Below are 7,680 nucleotides of genomic sequence, written 5' to 3'. Positions count from 1 at the left end.
AAGCTAAATCTTCTTGACCTTAACATTCCTACTTCTGAATCAGTTGTTCAACTAGACATGGCCGAAGGAGGGCAAAACCGTCCTCTTAAGTATTATGCAATCCCTTCACAAGATGAACCACATAACAACATCGCTGCCCCTGTGATCGAAGCCAACAATTTTGAGCTAAAACCTTCACTGTTGTCAGTCGTACAAAAAAACCAGTTTTCAGGTAGTCCCACGGAGGACCCGAACCTACACTTGTCAGTATTTTTGCAATACACAGACACGGTGAAAGCGAATGGTGTTAGCCCAGAAGCTATAAGAATCCGCCTTTTCCCATTTTCATTAAGAGATAGAGCTAGAGCTTGGCTCCAGTCTCTACCATCCAACTCTATCACTACGTGGAACGAGTTGAAGAAAGTCTTCTTAGCCCGATATTTCCCACCTAGCAAGACAACTATGCTAAGACCCAAATAAACGGGTTTAAACAAAAGGATAATGAATCACTTTTTGAAGCTTGGGAGAGATACAAAGACATGATGAGGCTATGCCCACATCACGGTCTAGAAGAATGGATGATAATTCACACCTTTTATAACGGTCTCTTGTACAATACAAGATTGACAATAGACGCTGCCGCAGGTGGCGCATTGATGGATAAACCATACAACGAGGCCTATCAGCTCATTGAAAGTATGACCCAAAATCATTACCAATGGGGAAGTGAAAGAACCTCTGTAGAGAAACCTTAACCGAAGGGCGACATGTACGAATTAAGCAGTCTTAACCATGTCAATGCCAAGGTAGATGCCCTGACTCAAAAGATAGACAACTTGACCATAACACCAGCAGCCACCTCGATGTTATCGTAGTTTATCATCAGAATCTGCCTCGATTGCTAGAAAAATGTGTTGGTTCATCCAGGGGGTTGGTATGGATAACAGGTGCTTCATTCTTCCACTTGACTTTAAACGTGGATGATAGTGTAGCTAGAGCATCTTCCAACTGATTTTCCTTCCTTGGAATATGATGAAAAGAGATTTTATCAAAGTAGGGAATCAACTTCATAATATGCTCTTTGTAAGGAATCAATTTACTAACCTAAGTCTCCCAGTATCCTTTAACCTGACTGATTACCATAGCGGAATCCCCGTACATTTCAAGAATTTTGATTCTTAAGTCAATGGTTGCCTCAATACCATAGATGCATGCTTTATATTCTGCCATATTGTTGGTTCAGTCAAAGCATAATCTAAAAGTAAATGGAAGATGGAAGCCAATTGGAGAAGTAATAATCACACTTATTCCATGACCTCGAGCATTAGAAGCATCGTCGAACACGAGCGTCCATCGTGATCCTAGTTCGAGGCCTCGAATAGTGTATTCTCTGATAAACAAAATATCTTTATCTGGAAAGTAAAACCTCATTGGTTGATAACCTTCTACAGGTTGGTGAACAAGATAGTTAGATAGAGCACTCCCCTTTATAGCTTTTTGGGTCACATACTAGATGTCGTACTTAGTTAATAACATTTGCCAACGAGCAATTCTACCAGTGACAACAGGCTTTTCAAAAATATACTTTATTGGATCCATCTTGGATATCAATAAAGTAGTATGGCAAACCATGTATTGTCTCAGGTGCTGAGCAACCCATGCCAAAGCACAACAAGTTTTCTCTAAGAGTTAGTATTTGGTCTCACAATCGGTGAACTTCTTGCTCAAATAGTATATTTCATGTTCTTTTTTGCCTGTGTCGTCGTGCTGACCCAAAACATAGCCCATAGATTCATCAAGTACCATGAGATGCATAATAAGAGGCCTACCAGGAACAGGTGGTATGAGGATCAGTGGTTCTAGAAAATACTTTTTTATCTTGTCAAATTCTAGTTGACAATTATTGTCCATACGATCGACTGATTTTTTCAAAACAATTTGAAGATCGAATCACAAATAACTATTAAGTGAGATATGAATCTAGAGATGTAATTAAGCCGACCAAGGAAACCTCTAACTTATTTTTCTATTTGGGGAGGTGGCATATATTGGATTGCTCAAACTTTATCAGGGTCAACCTCAATGCCTTTCTGACTTACTATGAAACCCAACAATTTACCAGATCGGACCCCAAAAGTGCACTTTGCTGGATTCAAACGCAACTTGAACTTTCGGAGTCTGGAAAATAATTTCCTCAAATGTTCCAAATGATCATCTTCAATTATGGATTTGGAAATCATGTCATCCACATAAACCTCAATCTCTTTGTGAATCATATTGTGAAAGAGGGTTATTATGGCCCGTTGATATGTTGCCCCTGCATTCTTCAAGCCAAAAGACATGACTTTATAGCAGTAAGTTCCCCAAGGCGTGATGAAAGTTGTCTTCTCCGTATCATATGATTATACTATGAGAAACCATGCATGGAGGAAAAGATAGAGAACTGAGTTGTATTGTCAACCAAAACATCAATATGAGGCAAAAGGAAATAATCATTTGGACTCGCTTTATTGACGTTTGGATAATCCACAACATTCTGATATTCCCACCTTTCTTTGGAACTAGAAATATATTGGTGACCCATTGAGGATACTCAGAAATAGCTAAAAAGCCAGCATCAAACTGCTTTTTAACCTCTTCTCTAATTTTAAGTGCCATGTCGGGTCTGTTGGTACCTTAAGATTGGCATTAATTTTGTAAAACAAATAATGTAATCACCTTTGTTGTTTTAATATGTTGGGTTGAAGAAGTTCAACATATGGACCAACATGTCAAATACGATGTCACGACATCGTGACTGTGACATCAAGTAGGTGTATAAAACTGTATTAGTTAATTCTGGCATGTGTTAACTAATTTAATATTCTGGGATTAGTTAAGATATTTGGTGAATATCCTAACTTCTATGTGGAGATCTTGAAGACTCAATCAGAATATTTGGTGAATATACAGTTTCCAAATATGGAGATCTTTTAGGAAATAAAAGATTGAAGACCTTGATTGTAGCAGAAGAATTCTGCCAGCTTTATAACAACAAAGGAGAAGCTTGCTGCGATTTCTGAAGGCCCAAATCCAGTTGGGTGGTTAGGTTATAAATAGCAGATTGTAACCTAGGTTTTGTAAGCCTCAAACAATGTAAAAATTAGGGGTGTGTGTGAGGTAAACCTCCCAACCTGTGGGAAGGTTATCAGGTGTTTCTCAGTGCTTGAAAGCATGAGATTATTTGTAACTTAAAGCCTGTAGGCAAGAGTTGTTATGTTTTTGAACGAAGTTGTGAAGCATGTTCAAGTTGTCTAAGCATTACATGGTAATTGTAGTGATAGGAATGGAAACTGGAGGTTTCTATCTAGGAGTGCCTAGGTATAGATTGCATTGGGTAGGGATTAAGTGAAGAGTTGTAAATGGAGGAGTTTAACTCTGAATTAATACTGCTAATAGTGGATCTTCTTCCTGGCTTGGTATGCCCCCAGAGTAGGTAATGTTGTACCGAACTGGGTTAACAATTACTGGTGTTTTTACCTTCTGCACACTATATTTTGTCTGTTATAACTCAGTCTGTTTGTAGTCTGTTTATGAAGGGAATAACAGACCTGACACATAGCCTGCAGTCTGAATGAAAAACAGGACGTAATGACATTCATCATTGACTGCTGATACTAATGTATAGACTGGTGGATCTGTTACAGTTCACCCATCTGTAATGTGGGAACAGGTGATGTTCAAATCAATGTTAAGACATCATGCTGTTAACTGGGCAGGACCAATAAACAGAAGTGTTATGTTTGATCTCTACTGTGTCTTTGCACTAGATGGAAAAAAACTGGATGTTCTTCTTTCCATGGTGGTATAGTAGCAGATGTCGTGACATCTGTGACTGGGTGCATATGAGTAATGGGTTTTAAATTTTTATAACTGTCTTGTTGTATTAGTAACAATGTTGGATCAGATGTCATGACTTCGTGTAGAACATCTGAACTCTGACTATACCAGAATTTCAATTGGTATCAGAGCAGGCATCCTGTTCTGCTTCTGGATGAGATCCATGGGTGATACTTTATGGTATCTTGCAAGGAGTTATGTTAGTACTGATGCTGGAACCTGTGGAAGGTTCTGTGATTTCCCTGAATAGTCCCTTGAAGTAGGTGGATGGACTATTCATGACAGGAACTGTGTGTACCTGTCTCTGGAGGTTGACAATTGGCCTTTGTGTGGGACAGCTCTGCTAGTATTGAATCATATTCAATCTTGGTATGATCTTGGAGGTTGATCTGGAGAAGTATGTGTTCATAGGTTGAGTTATATTATGATTTCCGCTGCATAATACCTGGCAAAACTCAAACTCTGATGTAGTTTCCCCTCATGTGGATGAAAGGTTGCTGTATTCAAGATTGCATCATAACCTACTGAAGATGTCAAAGATACTTGAGTCTCCTCAAGTCCACTTATCATGACGTTCTCACTTCAGGATTGTAAGAATCACCTAATCACTGATTCTTTTACTCTCTTGGGTAGTGTATATGAAGACCTTGAAGACTTTCAAGGAGGGTTTTGTTCCAAGGAGGTGGAACTAATGTTCTATGTGATGTTAGAACATGTTGTTCAACAAGTATGCAGCTACTGGTTGAAGAGCAGATGTGTTTAGGTGTCAAACAAAGGGATACGTTTGTTTGGAACCTACTTCTGACCTGGAAGAGGAGACATATGTGTGTGCTAAGTTGACAAGGGTAGGGTCAACTGTATGTGTGCTTAAGAAGGTCACTTTTAGACGTCTGATCTCTAGAAGTGAAGCTGGTTGAGATGTGACATGGTGCAATTTCCTGCTGTCTGTCTTATTCCTATAGATTGATCAGGATTGGATAGTTGTTCCCTGAAGTACTATGTTGTGTTAGAAGACAAGTCCCCTGGATGTTAGAAGTCAATACTGGGGTAACCTGATTGATATGTCATTTGAGAGGATTGGGACCATGAATCTATTTATTCAAACACCACGCTCAGAAGTGACAGTTCTTTCAAGGAGTGAGAATATGAAGATTCAGAGATTGGTTGAGGTAGTATGCTCTGGCAATGTATAGCTACTATTGATGGGTGTTGTTTTCTTTCACCAGTACTTATGGTCAGCTGGAGTCTGATTGGTGTGATTGGAGTATGTATAGGTATAACTCATAGAGTTAATTGCCACTGATAGGGGTGATGTATGTCATGTTGAGACATTTGTGGATATTGGTGTGAAGTTTCCATGATTGTTAATTTGAGGGGGAGTTTTGGCTAACCTCCTCACGTTTGGTCAGCCTAGGGTCTGGTTGGCTGTTGACCTGTGTCACATGGGTTCTGGTTGTTGGGTGACACATTTGCAAGGTAGGATTCATCCCTCTCATTCCTAAGGGTGAATTTAATCTGGAAAGATTCTCAAAACTGTTGAGGTGCTTGCAAGCAGAAGATGTTGACACAAGAAGAGTATTCTCAAAGTATTCTTATGGTGGAAGTATCTGAAAGGAAAATTGGGAAAGGATTTAAGATCAATGTCTACTTGTGCCAAGTACAAGTATTTAATTGATTATCCTTGGAACTCAAGATAACTGATGTTTTTAAAAGATGTTGGAACATCTTGTCTTTAAGACCCTGTGCAGAATCACAGGAAGGATAGTACATTGGTTTATGATCTATCACTTTGGTGGCAGCAAAAGCATATGATCTCTGAAAAGGTTTCCTGGCAAGAAACATGTTCGGCCTTGGTGTGTACAAGAAGAATAAAACATCATAGTCCTGATGGTGGTTACTTGGATCAGTTCACTTCTGATCTAGGTAAGGAAGTGCATTAGCTAATGCACACTGTGGAGTCAAGAACAAGTGGCAGCGATCTTGACATCATGGAAACAACTTTGCTTTAGGAAGTGGAATCCTTGGTATAGCTGAAGGGATAGTTTCTAATTGGTCCTTCTGAAGACTCATGCATCAGAGTGTCTGATGTCTTTGGAGAAGAAGCAGGGATTCATCAAGGTGTGAGCTTGGATGACTTAACTGCAAACCTGCAGGATGGAGGATGTTTACTCAAACTTGGTTCCACAATCAAGTCTATGAGAACATTGAACTCTTGTTCTGTGAAGGGAGGAAGCTCTTTCAAGTGGCAGAAGAAGGAGCTGAATTCAACAGCTAAATGTCAAAACACAATGTTATGACATTTGGTTCAACATCAGAATCTTAGTTGGTGAAGTGGCACATCAACTTGAGATAGAAGGGTCTACAGGGTTGTAGATTGGATACTTCAAAAAGCTTGAAGTTCAAGTCTCACTTGGAAGGTCAGAATATCTTTGGGAGAAGTCTGATAAACGTGGAAAGGTCAAAAGAATGGCATTTGAATTTTTCATATGAGGATTCATGAAGGAGGGAATCAACCAGTGGCACTTGGTCTATCTCAGAAGTGAGTTCGAAGAATCAAGATAATCTACATATGGCAACTGATTATTCTTGAAGATAGTCTGAGACAAGTTACTTTTGAGCAGAAAAGTAGTAAGTTGAAGACAAAAGGAGGTGTTTTCCAGTCATCTCTTGGAGCTTGTGGAAGGAGTTTTGAACTATATATGGAAGACTATCTCTTGTAATGGGATGAACATGTATATGTCCCAATTTATGTCTAGTTTCTTGTGGATCAAGCTAATGACTCAGTGATAGCTGAAGATTATCAGATGGTGTTATGTTATGAAGGATGTCCTAACTCATGTTAGAACATTTTGGTGAAGTGGTTTTTTGTTCTGGTTGGAAGAGAGATTGACACAGAGTGTGGATGTGTTCATCCAAGAGGGTTGAACAGAGGGTGTGCTCTTGAAGACATGAAGATGCGTCTTATGTTTTCCATTCATCAAGTGGTCTGGGTTCTCTTTGAATCAGGAAGTTAGTGAAGGTCCAACCTTGGGGTGTTGGATATGTTCATGTGTGATCTCCATGTTTCAAGAGGAGAGTTGGTTGTTCATGACAGGGGGAGTTCTGTCTTTGCACTGCAAGTAATCATCAAGCTTGTGGTCTATTTGTTCTCAGATAACAAGGTATGGAACCTTGTTAGTTAGTGGGATGTTGTGGTGTGTGTCAAGGCTGAATGAGTAGAAGAATGTCTGACCGGATGTCATGACATTGCCTTGGACAATATTGTTATTTCCTTCTGAAACTTACAGTCATAAGGAAATATGGATGGGGTGTGTCTCATTATGTTATATTAGAATGAGCCTGTGTATTACAGTTGTGTGGAACAGGTGCTGGAGTTTCTGTTATTTGATGTATGCACAGATTTAGGGGGAGAAGGAATACCCTGGTGCATTTGTGTGTCTTACTAGTTACATCCATAACTAGTAATTCTGATTGTTGCACGGATTTAAGGGGAGGAGAAGTACCCTTGTGCATGTGTGTATTACTAATATCCATAGCTAGTAATTGTTTTGCTTCTGCTGCTGATTAAACTACTGTTATGTTGTTTAATTGCTGTTAGTTTTCCTTGTGAACAAAAAGGACAGAATGTTCACAAGATGTCATATGTGATGTCTTAACAAAAGATATCCTATGTACCTACTGGAAGTTATATAAGGAAATGTGGGTGTGTGGTGCTAGATGTTAAGCTACCATTGGAGGTGAGAAAGTGGTTTTAGGAAAAGGTGATAGGGAGAATATATGAAGAATGCAGACAAAAGCAGTGTCAAATGTTAAGACATGGCT

The 7,680-nt window shown here is 39.3% G+C and overlaps 1 pseudogene; it reads right to left on the bottom strand.

The window, feature by feature from the left end:
* Window positions 1-447: 447 nt before the first annotated feature.
* LOC127090224 (uncharacterized) lies at window positions 448-547 on the bottom strand (annotated as a pseudogene).
* Between the last annotated feature and the right edge of the window lie 7,133 nt (window positions 548-7,680).

Source organism: Lathyrus oleraceus, chromosome 5 (genome assembly GCF_024323335.1).
Source record: "Lathyrus oleraceus cultivar Zhongwan6 chromosome 5, CAAS_Psat_ZW6_1.0, whole genome shotgun sequence".
NCBI lineage: Eukaryota > Viridiplantae > Streptophyta > Magnoliopsida > Fabales > Fabaceae > Lathyrus > Lathyrus oleraceus.
This window is presented reverse-complemented; position numbering and strand designations above follow the sequence as displayed.